The following is a 14,198-nucleotide window of genomic DNA, read 5'->3' as shown; positions in this document are numbered from 1 at the left end:
CGACCATGATCTTGCTCTCCGTAGCCGATATGAGTAAGACATTTAAAACAGGTTAACATTCACAATGGACAGACCGATTACCAGGATGCGTACTCAGGGCATGCGCTGTCCAGCTGGTATGCGTATTCACTTACATTTTCAAGATTCGGCATGGAGCCCACAGATTCTCAAAAAGTTCTACAGCCGCACCATTGAGAGCATCTTGACTGCTTGCATCACTGCTTGGTATCTAACCGCGAGGCGCTACAGATGGTAATGCGTACGGCCCAGTCTGTTTACAAAGCATGTGACGAATATTGTTTTTGGCATGCCTTGTACAGTCTAATTGCCTGGGTGGGTACGAGAATGTTTGTGTCACTCCTTGTCATGCCAAACATTTATATATGTTAGGCATGACATGATAGAACAACAGTCTACTGGGACCATGCTACCTAACCTCACAACAGTCTACTGGGACCATGCTACCTAACCTCACAACAGTCTACTGGGACCATGCTACCTAACCTCACAACAGTCTACTGGGACCATGCTACCTAACCTCACAACAGTCTACTGGGACCATGCTACCTAACCTCACAACAGTCTACTGGGACCATGCTACCTAACCTCACAACAGTCTACTGGGACCATGCTACCTAACCTCACAACAGTCTACTGGGACCATGCTACCTAACCTCACAACAGTCTACTGGGACCATGCTACCTAACCTCACAACAGTCTACTGGGACCATGCTACCTAACCTCACAACAGTCTACTGGGACCATGCTACCTAACCTCACAACAGTCTACTGGGACCATGCTACCTAACCTCACAACAGTCTACTGGGACCATGCTACCTAACCTCACAACAGTCTACTGGGACCATGCTACCTAACCTCACAACAGTCTACTGGGACCATGCTACCTGACCTCACAACAGTCTACTGGGACCATGCTACCTAACCTCACAACAGTCTACTGGGACCATGCTACCTAACCTCACAACAGTCTACTGGGAATCCATGCTACCTAACCTCACAACAGTCTACTGGGACCATGCTACCTAACCTCACAACAGTCTACTGGGACCATGCTACCTAACCTCACAACAGTCTACTGGGACCATGCAACCTAACCTCACAACAGTCTACTGGGACCATGCTACCTAACCTCACAACAGTCTACTGGGACCATGCTACCTAACCTCACAACAGTCTACTGGGACCATGCTACCTAACCTCACAACAGTCTACTGGGACCATGCTACCTAACCTCACAACAGTCTACTGGGACCATGCTACCTGACCTCACAACAGTCTACTGGGACCATGCTACCTAACCTCACAACAGTCTACTGGGACCATGCTACCTAACCTCACAACAGTCTACTGGGACAGCTACCTAACCTCACAACAGTCTGGGACCATGCTACCTAACCTCACAACAGTCTACTGGGACCATGCAACCTAACCTCACAACAGTCTACTGGGACCATGCAACCTAACCTCACAACAGTCTACTGGGACCATGCTACCTAACCTCACAACAGTCTACTGGGACCATGCTACCTAACCTCACAACAGTCTACTGGGACCATGCTACCTGACCTCACAACAGTCTACTGGGACCATGCTACCTAACCTCACAACAGTCTACTGGGACCATGCTACCTAACCTCACAACAGTCTACTGGGACCATGCTACCTGACCTCACAACAGTCTACTGGGACCATGCTACCTAACCTCACAACAGTCTACTGGGACCATGCTACCTAACCTCACAACAGTCTACTGGGACCATGCTACCTAACCTCACAACAGTCTACTGGGACCATGCTACCTAACCTCACAACAGCACCATGCTACCTAACCTCACAACAGTCTACTGGGACCATGCTACCTAACCTCACAACAGTCTACTGGGACCATGCTACCTAACCTCACAACAGTCTACTGGGACCATGCTACCTAACCTCACAACAGTCTACTGGGACCATGCTACCTAACCTCACAACAGTCTACTGGGACCATGCTACCTAACCTCACAACAGTCTACAACCAGTACCTAACCTCACAACAGGGACCATGCTACCTAACCTCACAACAGTCTACTGGGACCATGCTACCTAACCTCACAACAGTCTACTGGGACCATGCTACCTAACCTCACAACAGTCTACTGGGACCATGCTACCTAACCTCACAACAGTCTACTGGGACCATGCTACCTAACCTCACAACAGTCTACTGGGACCATGCTACCTAACCTCACAACAGTCTACTGGGACCATGCTACCTGACCTCACAACAGTCTACTGGGACCATCTACCTGACCTCACAACAGGGGACCATGCTACCTGGACCTCACAACAGTCTACTGGGACCATGCTACCTAACCTCACAACAGTCTACTGGGACCATGCTACCTAACCTCACAACAGTCTACTGGGACCATGCTACCTAACCTCACAACAGTCTACTGGGACCATGCTACCTAACCTCACAACAGTCTACTGGGACCATGCTACCTAACCTCACAACAGTCTACTCCATTCCATTCAGGTGAGGAGGAAGATTATTTAAGATACTGTCTAAAGACGTAGGGTTTCAGATATTTTCGCAAGATGGGCAGGGACTCTGCTGTCCTAGCATCAGGGGGAAGATGGACAGGGACTCTGCTGTTCTAGCATCAGGGGGAAGATGGACAGGGACTCTGCTGTTCTAGCATCAGGGGGAAGATGGACAGGGACTCTGCTGTTCTAGCATCAGGGGGAAGATGGTTCTACCATTGGGGTGCCAGGACAGAGAAGCGCTTGGACTGGGCTGAGTGGGAGCTGCTCTCCCGTAGGGGTGGAGACCTGAGGTGGCAGAACGGAGTGTTCTGGTTGGGGTGTAGGGTTTGATCATAGCCTGAAGGTAGGGAGGGACAGTTCCTCTTGCTGTTCCCTAGGTAAACACCATGGTCTTGTAGTGGATGTGAGCTTCGACTAGAAGCCAGCGGAGTGTGACATGAGAGGGCTGCAGAGTTCTGGATAAGTGGCAGGGGTTTGATGGCACAAGAGGGGAGGATGAGAACAGAGGAGAGAGAGAGTCAGCTTTGGCAGTGAAGTGAGAGAGTTGTTCAGAGACGGCACGCTCAAGTGTTTTGGAAAGAAAAGGGATACAGGTCTGTAGTTTTTGACGTCAGAGTGTTGGTTTCTTGAGGAGGAGAGCGACTCTGACCACCCACACACACCACCTTCTCAGTGTGGGGTAAAAATAGTTTGGGGGTTCAAAACAGACTAGGGTCTGCAACTCAAATGGCACCCTATTCTGTTCACAGTGCACTACTTTTGACAAAGCCTCATGTCGGGAATAGGGTGTAATTTGGGACATGCAGCCCTTGAGCTAGGCCTAGCGTAATGTAGGATCTCAGAAAAGTGCATCTGTGTTTAAAGCTCCTTTCAGCTTTTTATGTACTGCCCAGTTTGTGTAAACAGCAGCTAGGGTTGCAGTAGGCCCAGTTTGTGTAAACAGCAGCTAGGGTTGCAGTAGGTCCAGTTTGTGTAAACAGCAGCTAGGGTTGCAGCTAAACAGCAGGCTGCAGTAGTCCAGTTTGTGTAAAGAGCAGCAGTTTGTGTGTAAACAGCAGCTAGCTGCAGTAGGGTTGCAGCTAGGCCCAGTTTGTGTAAACAGCAGCTAGGGCTGCAGTAGGTCCAGTTTGTGTAAAGCTGGCTCCCCAGGGTTGCATAGGGTGGAACACACTAGGCCCTCACGACGCCAGGACAGCTAGGGTTGGAGTCAATCACCACCTTCCAGCGGAGACACCTGAAACCCCACCTCTTTAAGGAATACCTAGGATAGGATAAAGTAATCCCCCCCCCCTTAAAAGATTTAGATGCACTATTGTAAAGTGGCTGTTCCACTGGATGTCATAAGGTGAATGCACCAATTTGTAAGTCGCTCTGGATAAGAGCGTCTGCTAAATGACTTAAATGTAATGTAAATGTAAACAGCAGCCAGGGTTGCAGTAGGCCCAGTTTGTGTAAACAGCAGCCAGGGTTGCAGTAGGCCCAGTTTGTGTAAACAGCAGCTAGGGTTTCAGTAGGCCCAGTGTGTAAACAGCAGCTAGGGTTGCAGTAGGCCCAGTTTGTGTAAACAGCAGCTAGGGTTGCAGTAGGCCCAGTGTGTAAACAGCAGCTAGGGCTGCAGTGGGCCCAGTTTGTGTAAACAGCAGCTAGGGTTGCAGTAGGCCCAGTTTGTGTAAACAGCAGCTAGGGTTGCAGTAGGCCCAGTTTGTGTAAACAGCAGCTAGGGTTGCAGTAGGCCCAGTTTGTGTAAACAGCAGCTAGGGCTGCAGTAGGCCCAGTTTGTGTAAACAGCAGCTAGGGCTGCAGTAGGCCCAGTGTGTAAACAACAGCTAGGGCTGCAGTAGGCCCATTTTGTGTAAACAGCAGCTAGGGTTGCAGTAGGTCCATTTTGTGTAAACAGCAGCTAGGGTTGCAGTAGGTCCAGTTTGTTAACAACAGCTAGGGCTGCAGTGGGCCCAGTGTGTAAACAACAGCTAGGGCTGCAGTAGGCCCAGTGTGTAAACAACAGCTAGGGCTGCAGTGGGCCCAGTGTGTAAACAACAGCTAGGGCTGCAGTGGGCCCAGTGTGTAAACAACAGCTAGGGCTGCAGTGGGCCCAGTGTGTAAACAACAGCTAGGGCTGCAGTAGGCCCAGTGTGTAAACAACAGCTAGGGCTGCAGTGGGCCCAGTGTGTAAACAACAGCTAGGGCTGCAGTGGGCCCAGTGTGTAAACAACAGCTAGGGCTGCAGTGGGCCCAGTGTGTAAACAACAGCTAGGGCTGCAGTGGGCCCAGTGTGTAAACAACAGCTAGGGCTGCAGTAGGCCCAGTGTGTAAACAACAGCTAGGGCTGCAGTAGGCCCAGTGTGTAAACAACAGCTAGGGCTGCAGTAGGCCCAGTGTGTAAACAACAGCTAGGGCTGCAGTAGGCCCAGTGTGTAAACAACAGCTAGGGCTGCAGTAGGCCCAGTGTGTAAACAACAGCTAGGGCTGCAGTAGGCCCAGTGTGTAAATAACAGCTAGGGCTGCAGTGGGCCCAGTGTGTAAACAACAGCTAGGGCTGCAGTAGGCCCAGTGTGTAAATAACAGCTAGGGCTGCAGTAGGCCCAGTGTGTAAACAACAGCTAGGGCTGCAGTGGGCCCGGTTCGTGTAAACAGCAGCTGTGGCTGCAGTGGGCAGGCTTATACTGTAAATAGCCTACCGCATGGCTGGCTACTACTGCTGCTTGCATTTCTTCCAGACACATTTAGATGAAGCTAGAATAATTCATTATCCACCATATATTGGTTCACTTTAGAGAGGAGTAAAACTTCTCTCCCCACACTTATGTCACAACATTTGTACAATCAAAATAATCTACATGTGTCATTTACTAATGACCTGTTGCTCAGGAAGCATGCTTGGACAAGGAGCAATAATAATAACAACAATAACAACAACATGCATGGGCTTGGATCACGGCATAACGACAGGCGTAGACCACAATGGCATAAGGACAGACTAAAACAACACCAGGTAGACAGACAGACGTACTAAAACAACACCAGGTAGACAGACAGACGTACTAAAACAACACCAGGTAGACAGACAGACGTACTAAAACAACACCAGGTAGACAGACGTACTAAAACAACACCAGGTAGACAGACAGACGTACTAAAACAACACCAGGTAGACAGACAGACGGACTAAAACAACACCAGGTAGACAGACAGACGTACTAAAACAACACCAGGTAGACAGACAGACGTACTAAAACAACACCAGGTAGACAGACAGACGTACTAAAACAACACCAGGTAGACAGACGTACTAAAACAACACCAGGTAGACAGACGTACTAAAACAACACCAGGTAGACAGACGTACTAAAACAACACCAGGTAGACAGACGTACTAAAACAACACCAGGTAGACAGACGTACTAAAACAACACCAGGTAGACAGACGTACTAAAACAACACCAGGTAGACAGACGTACTAAAACAACACCAGGTAGACAGACGTACTAAAACAACACCAGGTAGACAGACGGACTAAAACAACACCAGGTAGACAGACGTACTAAAACAACACCAGGTAGACAGACAGACTAAAACAACACCAGGTAGACAGACAGAAAACAACACCAGGTAGACAGACTAAACAACACCAGGTAGACAGACAGAGTAAAACAACACCAGGTAGACAGACAGAGTAAAACAACACCAGGTAGACAGACAGACTAAAACAACACCAGGTAGACAGACAGAGTAAAACAACACCAGGTAGACAGACAGACTAAAACAACACCAGGTAGACAGACAGACTAAAACAACACCAGGTAGACAGACAGAGTAAAACAACACCAGGTAGACAGACAGACTAAAACAACACCAGGTAGACAGACAGACTAAAACAACACCAGGTAGACAGACAGACTAAAACAACACCAGGTAGACAGACAGACTAAAACAACACCAGGTAGACAGACAGACTAAAACAACACCAGGTAGACAGACAGACTAAAACAACACCAGGTAGACAGACAGACTAAAACAACACCAGGTAGACAGACAGACTAAAACAACACCAGGTAGACAGACAGACTAAAACAACACCAGGTAGACAGACAGACTAAAACAACACCAGGTAGACAGACAGACTAAAACAACACCAGGTAGACAGACGTACTAAAACAACACCAGGTAGACAGACGTACTAAAACAACACCAGGTAGACAGACGACTAAAACAACACCAGGTAGACAGACAGACAGACACTAAAACAACACCAGGTAGACAGACAGACTAAAACAACACCAGGTAGACAGACAGACTAAAACAACACCAGGTAGACAGACAGACTAAAACAACACCAGGTAGACAGACAGACTAAAACAACACCAGGTAGACAGACAGACTAAAACAACACCAGGTAGACAGACAGACTAAAACAACACCAGGTAGACAGACAGACTAAAACAACACCAGGTAGACAGACAGACTAAAACAACACCAGGTAGACAGACAGACTAAAACAACACCAGGTAGACAGACAGACTAAAACAACACCAGGTAGACAGACAGACTAAAACAACACCAGGTAGACAGACAGACTAAAACAACACCAGGTAGACAGACAGACTAAAACAACACCAGGTAGACAGACAGACTAAAACAACACCAGGTAGACAGACAGACTAAAACAACACCAGGTAGACAGACAGACTAAAACAACACCAGGTAGACAGACAGACTAAAACAACACCAGGTAGACAGACAGACTAAAACAACACCAGGTAGACAGACAGACTAAAACAACACCAGGTAGACAGACAGACTAAAACAACACCAGGTAGACAGACAGACTAAAACAACACCAGGTAGACAGACAGACTAAAACAACACCAGGTAGACAGACAGACTAAAACAACACCAGGTAGACAGACAGACTAAAACAACACCAGGTAGACAGACAGACTAAAACAACACCAGGTAGACAGACAGACTAAAACAACACCAGGTAGACAGACAGACTAAAACAACACCAGGTAGACAGACAGACTAAAACAACACCAGGTAGACAGACAGACTAAAACAACACCAGGTAGACAGACAGACTAAAACAACACCAGGTAGACAGACAGACTAAAACAACACCAGGTAGACAGACAGACTAAAACAACACCAGGTAGACAGACAGACTAAAACAACACCAGGTAGACAGACAGACTAAAACAACACCAGGTAGACAGACAGACTAAAACAACACCAGGTAGACAGACAGACTAAAACAACACCAGGTAGACAGACAGACTAAAACAACACCAGGTAGACAGACAGACTAAAACAACACCAGGTAGACAGACAGACTAAAACAACACCAGGTAGACAGACAGACTAAAACAACACCAGGTAGACAGACAGACTAAAACAACACCAGGTAGACAGACAGACTAAAACAACACCAGGTAGACAGACAGACTAAAACAACACCAGGTAGACAGACAGACTAAAACAACACCAGGTAGACAGACAGACTAAAACAACACCAGGTAGACAGACAGACTAAAACAACACCAGGTAGACAGACAGACTAAAACAACACCAGGTAGACAGACAGACTAAAACAACACCAGGTAGACAGACAGACTAAAACAACACCAGGTAGACAGACAGACTAAAACAACACCAGGTAGACAGACAGACTAAAACAACACCAGGTAGACAGACAGACTAAAACAACACCAGGTAGACAGACAGACTAAAACAACACCAGGTAGACAGACAGACTAAAACAACACCAGGTAGACAGACAGACTAAAACAACACCAGGTAGACAGACAGACTAAAACAACACCAGGTAGACAGACAGACTAAAACAACACCAGGTAGACAGACAGACTAAAACAACACCAGGTAGACAGACTAAAACAACACCAGGTAGACAGACTAAAACAACACCAGGTAGACAGACTAAAACAACACCAGGTAGACAGACTAAAACATGGCTTGTTCCCATCCAATCGTTGCACCCGGTTTTAACCAATACCCCGCCCATCTCTTTGCAGACAGAAGAAGTAGCCAATAGTTATTTAGAGAACACAGAGCTTCACATTGTTTGAGTGAAGGAGAGATGTGTGCTGGCAGCTGGAAATGACTTTTTTCGGATCAAGGAGAATATAAAATAACATACTTGACATAGTCATATTTCTCCATATCCATTACTCATTGTGTCACAGTATTCTGCACAGCCCCAGTGGGTAACTTTGGGAACGCTGGGCCCTGTTCTCCTTGGAACGCTGGGCCCTGTTCTCCTTGGAACGCTGGGCCCTGTTCTCCTTGGAACGCTGGGCCCTGTTCTCCTTGGAACGCTGGGCCCTGTTCTCCTTGGAACGCTGGGCCCTGTTCTCCTTGGAACGCTGGGCCCTGTTCTCCTTGGAACGCTGGGCCCTGTTCTCCTTGGAACGCTGGGCCCTGTTCTCCTTGGAACGCTGGGCCCTGTTCTCCTTGGAACGCTGGGCCCTGTTCTCCTTGGAACGCTGGGCCCTGTTCTCCTTGGAACGCTAGGCCCTGTTCTCCTTGGAACGCTAGGCCCTGTTCTCCTTGGAACGCTGGGCCCTGTTCTCCTAAGTGCGCAGGCTTGTGTTCCAGCCCTGTTCGAACACACCTGATACTGCAAATCAGCTTCTCGTCAGTACCTAGGCTACTTTAGCTGAATCTTTAAAGTATGTTGGAGCTAAAAACAAAGGCCTGTACATCCACCAGGCTCTCCAGGAACAAGGTCAACCACCCTTACAGATGCTGTCTGTTCCAAATGACACCTTACTCCCTTTAAAATGCAATGTAGCACGGCTGAAAGATATGGGGGAAAAAATAATAATCTATTGACAATTTTAGACTTAAATATATATATATATATTGCAGTTTGACTTATTTAAAATGAAAACACTTGGGTGAACTGTTAGAATCATATAAATATAATGATTTATGTTAAGAAGTGGAAAGCAGCATCATTCTTGTTTGTAACAATGTGTTGACTGTATTTGACCTAACAGAACAGCATCCACAATAATACTGGATTAAACAGAGGACGAGGAGCCTGGACCTAACAGAGGAGCCCTGACCTAACAGAGCATCATCCACAATAATACTGGATTAAACAGAGGACGAGGAGCCTGGACCTAACAGAACATCATCCACAATATTACTGGATTAAACAGAGGAGCCCTGACCTAACAGAACAGCATCCACAATAATACTGGATTAAACAGAGGAGCCCTGACCTAACAGAACAGCATCCACAATAATACTGGATTAAACAGAGGAGCCCTGACCTAACAGAACAGCATCCACAATATTACTGGATTAAACAGAGGACGAGGAGCCCTGACCTAACAGAACAGCATCCACAATATTACTGGATTAAACAGAGGACGAGGAGCCCTGACCTAACAGAACAGCATCCACAATAATACTGGATTAAACAGAGGAGCCCTGACCTAACAGAACAGCATCCACAATAATACTGGATTAAACAGAGGAGCCCTGACCTAACAGAACATCATCCACAATAATACTGGATTAAACAGAAGACGAGGAGCCCTGACCTAACAGAACATCATCCACAATATTAAACAGAGGACGAGGAGCCCTGACCTAACAGAGGAGCCCTGACCTAACAGAGGAGCCCTGACCTAACAGAACATCATCCACAATAATACTGGATTAAACAGAGGACGAGGAGCCCTGACCTAACAGAGGAGCCCTGACCTAACAGAACATCATCCACAATAATACTGGATTAAACAGAGGACGAGGAGCCCGGACCTAACAGAACATCATCCACAATAATACTGGATTAAACAGAGGACGAGGAGCCCTGACCTAACAGAGGAGCCCTGACCTAACAGAACATCATCCACAATAATACTGGATTAAACAGAGGACGAGGAGCCCTGACCTAACGGAGGAGCCCTGACCTAACAGAGCATCATCCACAATATTACTGGATTAAACAGAGGAGCCCTGACCTAACAGAGGAGCCAGGCCTAACAGAACAGCATCCACAATATTACTGGATTAAACAGAGGAGCCCTGACCTAACAGAACAGCATCCACAATAATACTGGATTAAACAGAGGACGAGGAGCCTGGACCTAACAGAACATCATCCACAATAATACTGGATTAAACAGAGGAGCCCTGACCTAACAGAACAGCATCCACAATAATACTGGATTAAACAGAGGACGAGGAGCCTGGACCTAACAGAACAGCATCCACAATAATACTGGATTAAACAGAGGACGAGGAGCCCTGACCTAACAGAACAGCATCCACAATAATACTGGATTAAACAGAGGACGAGGAGCCTGGACCTAACAGAACAGCATCCACAATAATACTGGATTAAACAGAGGACGAGGAGCCCTGACCTAACAGAACAGCATCCACAATAATACTGGATTAAACAGAGGACGAGGAGCCTGGACCTAACAGAACAGAGATTAAACAGAGCGAGGAGCCTGGACCTAACAGAACAGCATCCACAATAATACTGGATTAAACAGAGGAGCCCTGACCTAACAGAACAGCATCCACAATAATACTGGATTAAACAGAGGACGAGGAGCCCTGACCTAACAGAACAGCATCCACAATATTACTGGATTAAACAGAGGACGAGGAGCCTGGACCTAACAGAACAGCATCCACAATAATACTGGATTAAACAGAGGACGAGGAGCCTGGACCTAACAGAACAGCATCCACAATAATACTGGATTAAACAGAGGACGAGGAGCCCTGACCTAACAGAACAGCATCCACAATATTACTGGATTAAACAGAGGACGAGGAGCCTGGACCTAACAGAACAGCATCCACAATAATACTGGATTAAACAGAGGACGAGGAGCCTGGACCTAACAGAACAGCATCCACAATAATACTGGATTAAACAGAGGACGAGGAGCCCTGACCTAACAGAACAGCATCCACAATAATACTGGATTAAACAGAGGAGCCCTGACCTAACAGAACAGCATCCACAATATTACTGGATTAAACAGAGGACGAGGAGCCTGGACCTAACAGAACAGCATCCACAATATTACTGGATTAAACAGAGGACGAGGAGCCTGGATCTAACAGAACAGCATCCACAATATTACTGGATTAAACAGAGGAGCCCTGACCTAACAGAACAGCATCCACAATATTACTGGATTAAACAGAGGAGCCCTGACCTAACGGAGGAGCCCTGACCTAACAGAACAGCATCCACAATAATACTGGATTAAACAGAGGAGCCCTGACCTAACGGAGGAGCCCTGAGCTAACAGAGCATCATCCACAATAATACTGGATTAAACAGAGGACGAGGAGCCCTGACCTAACAGAACAGCATCCACAATATTAAACAGAGGACGAGGAGCCCTGACCTAACAGAACAGCATCCACAATATTACTGGATTAAACAGAGGAGCCCTGACCTAACGGAGGAGCCCTGACCTAACGGAGGAGCCCTGACCTAACAGAGCATCATTCACAATAATACTGGATTAAACAGAGGACGAGGAGCCCGGACCTAACGGAGGAGCCCTGACCTAACAGAGCATCATCCACAATAATACTGGATTAAACAGAGGAGCCCTGACCTAACAGAACATCATCCACAATAATACTGGATTAAACAGAGGACGAGGAGCCCTGACCTAACAGAACAGCATCCACAATATTACTGGATTAAACAGAGGAGCCCTGACCTAACAGAACATCATCCACAATAATACTGGATTAAACAGAGGACGAGGAGCCCTGACCTAACAGAACAGCATCCACAATATTACTGGATTAAACAGAGGAGCCCTGACCTAACGGAGGAGCCCTGACCTAACGGAGGAGCCCTGACCTAACAGAGCATCATCCACAATAATACTGGATTAAACAGAGGAGCCCTGACCTAATGGAGGAGCCCTGACCTAACGGAGGAGCCCTGACCTAACAGAGCATCATCCACAATAATACTGGATTAAACAGAGGACGAGGAGCCCGGACCTAACGGAGGAGCCCTGACCTAACAGAGCATCATCCACAATAATACTGGATTAAACAGAGGGGCCCTGACCTAACAGAACATCATCCACAATAATACTGGATTAAACAGAAGACGAGGAGCCCTGACCTAACAGAGGAGCCCTGACCTAACAGAACATCATCCACAATATTAAACAGAAGACGAGGAGCCCTGACCTAACAGAACATCATCCACAATATTAAACAGAAGACGAGGAGCCCTGACCTAACAGAACATCATCCACAATATTAAACAGAAGACGAGGAGCCCTGACCTAACAGAACATCATCCACAATAATACTGGATTAAACAGAGGACGAGGAGCCCGGACCTAACAGAACATCATCCACAATAATACTGGATTAAACAGAGGACGAGGAGCCCGGACCTAACAGAACATCATCCACAATAATACTGGATTAAACAGAGGACGAGGAGCCCGGACCTAACAGAACATCATCCACAATATTAAACAGAGGACGAGGAGCCCTGACCTAACAGAACAGCATCCACATAACAGAGGGGCCCGGACCTAACAGAGGAGCCCGGACCTAACAGAACATCATCCACAATATTAAACAGAAGACGAGGAGCCCTGACCTAACAGAACATCATCCACAATATTAAACAGAAGACGAGGAGCCCTGACCTAACAGAACATCATCCACAATAATACTGGATTAAACAGAGGACGAGGAGCCCGGACCTAACAGAACATCATCCACAATAATACTGGATTAAACAGAGGACGAGGAGCCCGGACCTAACAGAGGAGCCCTGACCTAACAGAACATCATCCACAATATTAAACAGAGGACGAGGAGCCCTGACCTAACAGAGGAGCCCTGACCTAACAGAGGGGCCCTGACCTAACAGAGGGGCCCTGACCTAACAGAGGAGCCCTGACCTAACAGAGGAGCCCTGACCTAACAGAACATCATCCACAATATTAAACAGAAGACGAGGAGCCCTGACCTAACAGAGGGGCCCTGACCTAACAGAACATCATCCACAATATTAAACAGAAGACGAGGAGCCCTGACCTAACAGAGGAGCCCTGACCTAACAGAACATCATCCACAATATTAAACAGAAGACGAGGAGCCCTGACCTAACAGAACATCATCCACAATATTAAACAGAAGACGAGGAGCCCTGACCTAACAGAGGGGCCCTGACCTAACAGAACATCATCCACAATATTAAACAGAAGACGAGGGGCCCTGACCTAACAGAGGAGCCCTGACCTAACAGAGGGGCCCTGACCTAACAGAGGGGCCCTGACCTAACAGAACATCATCCACAATATTAAACAGAGGACGAGGAGCCCTGACCTAACAGAGGGGCCCGGACCTAACAGAGGAGCCCTGACCTAACAGAGGGGCCCTGACCGAACAGAGGAGCCCTGACCGAACAGAGGGCCCTGACCGAACAGAGGAGCCCTGACCTAACAGAGGAGCCCTGACCTAACAGAGGAGCCCTGACCTAACAGAGGAGCCCTGACCTAACAGAGGAGCCCTGACCTAACAGAGGAGCCCTGACCTAACAGAGGAGCCCTGACCTAACAGAGGAGCCCTGACCTAACAGAGGAGCCCTGACCTAAC

The 14,198-nt window shown here is 47.5% G+C and overlaps 1 long non-coding RNA gene across 6 annotated transcripts; it reads right to left on the bottom strand.

Annotated features, from left to right (window-relative positions):
- Nucleotides 1–12,681: 12,681 nt before the first annotated feature.
- LOC127909119 (uncharacterized) lies at nt 12,682–13,912 on the bottom strand. Of its 6 annotated transcripts, XR_008069750.1 has the most exons (5): nt 13,880–13,908; nt 13,774–13,822; nt 13,657–13,705; nt 13,502–13,569; nt 12,682–12,770 (listed from the first exon to the last, which is right to left on the bottom strand). It is a non-coding gene; the product is annotated as an uncharacterized LOC127909119 (long non-coding RNA). The 6 variants fall into 6 exon arrangements; XR_008069749.1 differs by lacking the exon at nt 13,502–13,569 and having other exon boundaries at nt 12,717–12,868; nt 13,861–13,912; XR_008069746.1 differs by lacking the exon at nt 13,502–13,569 and having other exon boundaries at nt 12,717–12,868.
- Nucleotides 13,913–14,198: the final 286 nt, after the last annotated feature.

This window comes from Oncorhynchus keta, chromosome 19 (assembly GCF_023373465.1).
Source record: "Oncorhynchus keta strain PuntledgeMale-10-30-2019 chromosome 19, Oket_V2, whole genome shotgun sequence".
NCBI classification, from domain to species: Eukaryota; Metazoa; Chordata; class Actinopteri; order Salmoniformes; family Salmonidae; genus Oncorhynchus; species Oncorhynchus keta.
The sequence above is the reverse complement of the archived record's forward strand: the minus strand, read 5'-3'. Positions and strand labels throughout refer to the sequence as shown.